The sequence below is a fragment of the Columba livia genome, chromosome 17, assembly GCF_036013475.1.
Source record: "Columba livia isolate bColLiv1 breed racing homer chromosome 17, bColLiv1.pat.W.v2, whole genome shotgun sequence".
NCBI lineage: Eukaryota > Metazoa > Chordata > Aves > Columbiformes > Columbidae > Columba > Columba livia.
Window position 1 is genome coordinate 11,408,813 of NC_088618.1, and position 7,945 is coordinate 11,416,757.

The 7,945-nt window shown below is 54.3% G+C and overlaps 1 long non-coding RNA gene across 2 annotated transcripts; it reads right to left on the reverse strand.

Annotated features, from left to right (window-relative positions):
• Positions 1–1,953: 1,953 nt before the first annotated feature.
• Positions 1,954–6,361, reverse strand: LOC110357216 (uncharacterized). 2 transcript variants are annotated; one of them, XR_002410749.2, is made up of 4 exons: positions 5,771–6,361; positions 3,450–3,637; positions 2,649–2,850; positions 1,954–2,553 (listed from the first exon to the last, which is right to left on the reverse strand). It is a non-coding gene; the product is annotated as an uncharacterized LOC110357216 (long non-coding RNA). The 2 variants fall into 2 exon arrangements; XR_002410750.2 differs by lacking the exon at positions 5,771–6,361 and adding an exon at positions 4,429–5,736.
• Between the last annotated feature and the right edge of the window lie 1,584 nt (positions 6,362–7,945).

Consider the following 7,945-nt stretch of genomic DNA (forward strand, 5'->3'; position numbering starts at 1 on the left):
CACCAAGGTGCCCAAGCCATGAAAGCGGGTTAGAAAACATCACCCTCCATCACCACGTCCTCAGGGCAGGGGCATGAGGGTGCTCACCCAGCCCCAGATTACACGGCCACATCAGAGCCTGGCTGTCATTTCTTCCATTGGCTGCCCACATTAACACCTAAAACTCTGACAGAAATAGTTTTTGAAGGGAAATCTCTGCGCACTTGGAGTGATCTCACCCCCTGATTGCACTGGGGTGATGTGATTTAACAGGAAGCTGAAAAAGCAGCAATTGATTACCCGTAAAATAGGGTTATAATCCAATAAATAAATGATAAATCAGCGTGTCTCCTCTTAGCGAGGAGCTGGAGACCTGAAGTTCCCCTCAAAGGAGCTGAACAGAATATCCATTATTCAAACCGATTGCAGCTACCCAAGTGGAAAGAGCAGCTGTGCCTTCATGTTTCCTGACACTTTTTCTTGTGTGTTACACCATCCCCACAGAAAACATAGTGATATGGACTTGAAATAACTTATTAAAGGAAGACAGGGATGGTCATTTTCCAGGTTACCTAACCTCTGTCAATTCAGATCAGAACCCAACACCCAAGGAGCAAAGTGGGGTGACTTCGATACATCTCACATTAAACCTTCTGCTCCAGCGAAATCACTGCCTTTGCAGTTGTGGATTCCCCCAGTGCTCTGTTTACATAGCTTCACTAAACATCTGCAATGCAGTTGCACGACCATCATCCTGCCTCCCCTACCCACCGCTCCTGGAAGCATTGGAACTCCAAGCCTTCAACTCCTTTCAAAACCTCTCAGGCCGCTGGAACACGGGAATTACCTTCCACAGAAACCCGGCCCGGCCCTCCCTGCCAAACAGATCTGACGCCAGCGTGCACACACACAATTCAGGGGCCTTAATGAGAGCACGCACCAGCCTGGGCAGAGACAATGGGCATTTCTCATCACTCATCAGAGACAGTGGGAAAGTAGGACAGCACTTCATTTGGAAGCTCTGCTAGACCTGGAAAGCCACTTCCCTATGGGAGCTGTGGGATAAGGTCCCCTTTGAGTTGGTCCAGAAGTTTCACTGAAATATATCTGCTACCAGTTTTTTAAGTGTGGCAAGTGTCTTTTTTTTCCTGGGAAGCCTTTCTTCCCCATTGTGTGACCACTGCACATTAAAAGGCAATCGATATCATTCCCATTGTTTACCCTGAAGTTTGATGCATGTCTTCCTGCTTTTACATCCTTGTTCTCACATTTTAGTGCCCCCCAGTTCCACCAAAGCAAGTTGACCTCTAGCCCAGAGCAAAGTGTTTCATGCAAAATGACAGTTTCTGGTGCAGAATAGTTTTGTAATGAGGGAAAAGGCAGAAAACAGAAAAAAAAGAATATAACAAGACAAACTGCTTATGAAGAATAGCTGCCTGTGTGTAAGAGGGAGAAAAAAGATTAAGACAAGTTGGAAGAATATGACTATGAAACAAAACATGAAAAGATTAGTTTTGTGTGTGTATGAGTGAGCAAGTGATGAGGCCAGTATATGAGAAAAAATGAAAATATGGAAGCAAAATAGCTCTGCACATGTGTGCATGTGGATACACGAGTGGTGGCAAAAGAAACCAAGGAGTCAGAGCAAGAGAGGCTTCATGCCACACAAACCAGCTCATGTTTGCAGCTGGCGGAGAGTGACAGTTCATTGTAAAACCTTGCCTGCTCTCACAGCACAGCTACACACACACCTGGGAGGCTTTCTACAAAACTGCCAGACCTAGCACCACTTCCCGATGAGTACCCAGCCCTGGAGTTCTCATTTGGAGTTCACTGACATCACCAGGAGCCATCATGTCGGTGTTGATGGCATTTTTGCACACATGCAATTATGATTATAAGCAATCAGAAGGAAGAGGGGCACCCGGGATTTCAAGAAGAGGATCTTCTTTCCCAGACTCTGAAGGAGAAACATTTTCAATACATATCTTTTTAATGATGTTACTCGCATCCTCAGCGTTTCCCAAGCCCAGGCAGTCGGGGATCCCCTGCACACCCCCCCACATTGCCCCGCTCCCCCTGTCAGCCTTGGGGAAATGCTTCCCGGGAAGCTGCGGGGGACGCCTGGACCCGAGCGCTGCCCGATCTACCGGGCTGTTCCCGCCAGGTGGCACTGCAGGAGCGGCTGAGCGGGCGGCCGGGCCCGGGCACGGCCCCGAAACGGCCTCTGAACGGCCCCGAAGCGACTCCGGCCCCAGCGCTCCCGGCCGCGGGGGCGCCCCCAGCAGCAAGGCCCCCTCCTCTCCTCCTCCTCCTAACCATGCTGGCTGCTGGCATGAGACATCCAAGTCCCGTCTGCTGCCGTGGCGCGGTGATTCCCTAATTTCATTATTTCGCAGTTTCAGGAGGGCATGAGACGTGGGGCGAGGATGGAGCTCCCTCCCTGCATTGCCCTGCCCCATGCCCGTGGTGATCCGGGGCCGCACTCGGAGATAAGCCGGGTGCACGGGAAGCTCTCTCGCACCGTCGGTCCATCCTCCTCACAGCAGAAATATGGAGCAGCGGGATGCCGAGCTGGGAGAAAAAAAAAAAAAAAGGAGGATGAAATTTATGTTTTATCTTTTTTCCCCACCCCGCCCCCGGTTAAATATTTGGCAGAGGGAACAAACCAGACAGCCGGCTGTAAAAGGGGTGTGAACACAAGCACCGGAGCTTCGGGCCGACAGCCGAGCGAAGAGGCTCCTGCAGGTTCCCCGCTCCTCGAGGGGCAACGGGCAGGGACACCCCAAAGCTGCTCCGGGGCTGGCGAGCGATTCTTTGCAGAGTTTAATTTACCCGGGACACACGATAGTGAAGATAATGCAAAGCTGTCTGAAACGCAGATCAAACACACCAGTCAGAGCCTCCCGGCCCCAGCCTGAGAGTGTGGTGGTTCTCGGCCAGGCGGGACAGAGCCTGGAAAAGCCGAGGCCGGAGGGGGTTGTGTTCGGGTTGCGGGGGACGGGGCACACCGTGCCCGGTGTCCCACACCACACACGTCTTGTGCAAAGTGAAAGGAATGCGCGCAGAGCCTCATCCCTTTGCATCGTCTTTTTATACCGACACACATATATATATGTATTTGAATTATATAAATGTTTGAAAAATATACAGCTGTTTAGCGCTTTATCCGTATTACGTACGGAAGGAGCTATATCTAAAGGAGGTAATATACAGCTACGGAGGGGCTCTAGAGCTGTGCACATGGTATGGCTTTAACAGCAGAAATGCATGTATGTAAACACGGGTGCGGGTGCCGGGATCTTTACCGGCCGGGGCTGCCCGGGTGCCCTCACCGGTCCCCGCTCCGGGACGGTCCGGCTGCCCACGGACTCGGACAGCGGCTGTTGCAGTTGGGCTTAATTTTTCCCCCTCTATAATTTTTAAGAATATTGGAAAACATCTCCAGGGTCATTAAATAAAATATATACCGGTCCAAGCCGCCGCTTTTCCCGGGAGAAAATCCTTCGGGGTGCAAACCAAAGCCTCGCGTCCTCGGACCTAAACAGCCGCGTTTTCGTAGGGGTCATCCCTCGCTGCGCTCCCACGCGTGTTCCCTCCCGTGTTTCATCAGGGTGCTCTCCCGGGACAGATTATTCCTCCGCTTCTGGACAGGTTCCTGTTGAGAAATCATATTTAAAACAAAGCAATGAGCCACAAAACCACCAGCACCACGATGGTGCCGCTCTCGGGTTAACCCCCCCACTAATGACTGACGGCTGGTGCCACTGAGACAAATAAATACATCGTAAGGAGGGCAATGGGTCGCGAGTCGTTTTGGCCCTAAGGTGAGATTTAGCAATGACCGCCCATTAAAACAAGCTTTTCACTTTTCCTAGGGGTAGCCCCTACCCCCACCACCCGCTCCTGACCTGTCTTATATTTGTATTTAAGGTCTGAGTTGAGTTTTATTCCCTCTTTGTTTTTTAACTCGGACTCGGGAGAAATGGAAACCGGCTGAAATAGGACTCAGGACAGCGGCGGAGTTCAAAAGCGCCCCTCAAAAATCCACGGGGAAGGCCCCGAATGGACAGCATGGGAGAGCTGGAAAAAATAATTTTCAAGAAACCTATCAAAAATAAATGCGACAGCGCCGAGGAAAACTTGCACGGCAGAAGGGAAATAATCCTGCCAGGTGATCGCGATGCCAAATTTGCCAAGAAACGCCATCGGACAATGCGATGGCGGGGGGCTGCGGCGGCGGGGACCCATTTCCCTGCAGAGGGACTAACAGTGTGACTCCAAGTCATGCACAAAAGTTTGGAGAAAACCCTCCCAGCCGCCTCCTCCTGCCCAAAGAAAGGCTCCTTATTTCACCGCTCCATTAGTCCAGTCGGTGGGATGCCCCAACCCGGACCCCCCTCCATCCTCTGCCCGTCCTCCGTTTCCCCGGAGCCTCTCTGCTCGTACCTTCACTGGAACGAGCAGGTCCGGGGGGGAGAAAGTACTATTGGCTTTTTCTGTCGAGCTTATTTCCTTGTTAACTTCATTGTCAGTGGCGCTTAGGCGGCTTGCAAGGAAATAAAGCTTGAAAGAACTTCGGAAAGGAGAGAAGCCGCAGGTAGAGGGGGGCTGTCCTGGGAGGGGAAGGTGGTCGGGGTGTCCGTGGGGTCGAGTCGCGCTCGGCAAAGCCCAGCCCGTTTGCCATCATGTTCCTGAGATTTTTTTTCAATGCCTTCTTTAGGAAGGGCTTTATTTGGGGGAAAGAGGTGAAGCTTAGTTTAATTATACCAACGTGACATTAAACAGGAATTATGGCCGCGGTCACCTGCGCTAGAGATCGAACTCTGTTTCGGCTGAGAGCGTTTAAAATAAAATAAAGAGTTTTCTCCGGATAATTAAATACTAAAAATAAATAAATAAATAAATAAACACATAAACAAAAGTAGATTAGAAAAGGGAAAACCCAAAGGTGGTGTCTGCGGGCTGAGCTCCCAAGGAGGAGCGGTGACAAACAAGAAGGGAGCAGGTCCTGAGCCCCGCAGAGCCCCTCACCCGGCCCGGCCTTGGGGCTGACCCTGCCCGCTCCAGTCCCCCGTGTCGGGGCGAGGAGCTGCAGCCAGGAGCTACAATAGAACCTTCAACGGCCACTTCAAGCTAAGAGCTTCGCCTCGCCGTGTTTTTACACGCCTTAATTGTTCACTAATAATGCGGGGTTTTGGGAGAAGCACGTGGGAAGTTTAGGGCTGGCTGAAAAAAAAAATCAAAAACCCCAAACCAACCCCATGCATCATCCTGCAGAGCTGGCTCCCTGGGAGCCCCTGGCTTTTTCTCTCCGTCCGCAGTCCAAAGGCTTCAGGTGTAAAGGGCCGCCCTGGCAGCACCCGGGGGATGGATGCACGGAGGGGCTGGCTGCGGGGAGAGGTCGGCGGGTCAGGGCGATAACGCGATGCGAGCCTCCAGCTACACGAGCTGGAGTGTCCCTGTGCGGAGCTGTTTGCTCTCCTGGTGTGTGCCTGTACAGTGCGTAATGGGATGAGGACTCGGGGGTGTCACCGTGCCCCTGGGGACGGGGGTTCTTGGCAAAGCACAGCTCTAGGTGAAAAAGGAGGGAAGATTTTCTCGCCCCGCTTCCCCTCCAAGCTCACCCCAACCCCGCCGTCCCGGCGCCGCCAGGACTGAATCCGCCAGGCCGGCTGCCCCCGCTGCCCCCCCGGCCAGGCCCCAGCGTTGCTCCCCGGGGCCGGGTGACAAGGGACCGGGGAAGGGGAGAGGAGCAGGGAGGTCTCCGCAGGATGCCACGGCCGCTCACCTTCGCGGTGTCCAGCACCAGCGCCTCAAGGCAATCACCACATGAGACCATTTACCCTCCCGAGACAACAAACAACCGATCCGTCCATCCATCCATCCGTCCGTCTGCCAGCCCTGGCCAGGGCAGCGCGAGTTCGTGCATGGAGCAACGCGCTCCGGTGACCGGTCCCTCTGACCGGGATTCCCGGCAGTACGAATACAAACCCCAGCTGCAGAAACAGAGGGGTGAGCCCTGTCTGCCCCCTGAAAACCCACGGGCACACTAAGGTTTGAGGGGTTCGCCTCGGCCCCGCTCTTGTAGGGGCATTTTTGGGGGCGCACGGCTGAGCGCAGCCCGGGCCCCTCTGCCCATCAGCGGCTCTAACTCCCACCCTGGACGGGTGTGTGCGCTCCTGCAGACACACGGCAGCTAAATTTCAAGCAACTCCTCTCTTTTTACTTTTTCCTCTTTTATTTTCTCTCTCTTTTTTTTTTTTTCTTTTCCCTCTTCCCTTCTCCCTAACTCTCTGTCTCCCTTCCCAAAATCGTTTCCCGGTGCAATCCTGCAGCCCGGGGCAGGGGAGGAGGCGGGATGGTCCCTGCTTCCAAGACTTTTACGAACAATCGTTAGAGAAATCAACCTTTCTTTTTCCCCTGTGCGGAGGCCGGATAGGTCCCTTTGATCTGCGAGGCCTGGCGTGCTCCGAGCCCGCACGCCGGCAGTGTGCGGGGAGGGAGCTCGGTCACCGCGGGACCCCCCCGACCCGGGACATGAAAGGAGGACGAAAAAAAAAAAGGGCGGCTAGGGTACGGGAGATCGACCGAAGGGCTTAAATATTTCATATTCCTGGAAGTTGTCAAGGCCAAAAACAACAACCCGCCTCCCTCGGAGTGTTTGCAGAGGGCAGGAGCGTGTGTGCGTGCGAGGGGGCTGGGGGCGGGGAGGGGGGGAAGGGTAATAAATTTTCACTTGTAATCAATCAATAATTAACTAATAGCGGAGCATGGGCCAAGCGGGCCGGCAGCACGGCGGCGGCCATCGCATCGCCGGGCCACGCAGGGGTGTCGATGTCCGTGTACCCCCTGGAGTGGCCGGGGGGGCGGGTACACGGGCACCGACGCTCCCGCAGGGCTCAGGGCGCGACCCCAGCTCCGCTGTCCCAAAGACTTTGAGCTAAACTCGAACTCTCGCGGGTAAAACTCAGCTCCGCTTCCAGCAAAGCGGAGGGGGAGCTCCGCCTCGCTGCCCGGCTGGGGGTCGGAAGGCGGGGGGGGAAAGGATGTGTCGTTTCTCTCCTTCGCACCCCCTCGGTGGGTGCCGTGCCCCCCGCCCATGGGCCGTGGGTCCCTTCGGGGGCCGCTCCGCACTGCTCGGGCTGCCCAAGAGGTGGCGCCGGCGCCTCGTCAGACCCCCCCGCCCCGCCGCCGGACACCCCCCCACCCAGCGCCGGGTCGCCTGCATCAGCCATAAAACCATTGAGGATATCAAGACAGGCGCCAGGTGAGTAATAGACAGGATAATCCAGAGAGATTGCTCGCTGTTTACCTCCTTCCACAAGCGCCACAAGAGTTACTCATTAACGTTACTATATACAAATAAGATACACAAGAGATAAAGCCATTTGCAAGTCAGAGTTACACCTGCGGTACACGGATTTCTTGCAAGGGCATGGGGAGGGGGAGGTCAGTATTACACCCGTAGAAGGGGCGGGGGGTAAATCAATCAGGTTGCACACCCAGCCTTTAAACAAAAATAAATAAAAAATAAATGGTGACCTCTGGTTTTGCGGCGCCCCGGGGCTCCCGGTGCCCGCCTGGCTTGCTGAGCGGCTACCGGATTCCGGGGCCGACAGGAAAGCGAGGGGGGTGGGGGGGCTTGGGGGGGGGGTGTTTGCTTTCCTCTAAACATCAGAAGCGAATTTCCTCGCCAACTACGAAAATCTTCATCCCACGCACAGATTATAACAGCTCTCCTTCTGTAAGAGAGATTTGGGGGACCAGAAACTGCGGAGGGGAAAAAAAATGAATTAATAAAATCGGTTGATTTCTGAAGCCGAAGAAATTAGAGCAGAGGGGCTGTGGGGGTCTGTAACACACGGGAAGGAGCTTCTGTGCTGCCGCTAAGACCGGAGCTCAGAGCACAGGAGAAAAAAGTCGAACGGTGTAGCCAAGGATGGTTGGTTGTACAGTCCAGAGG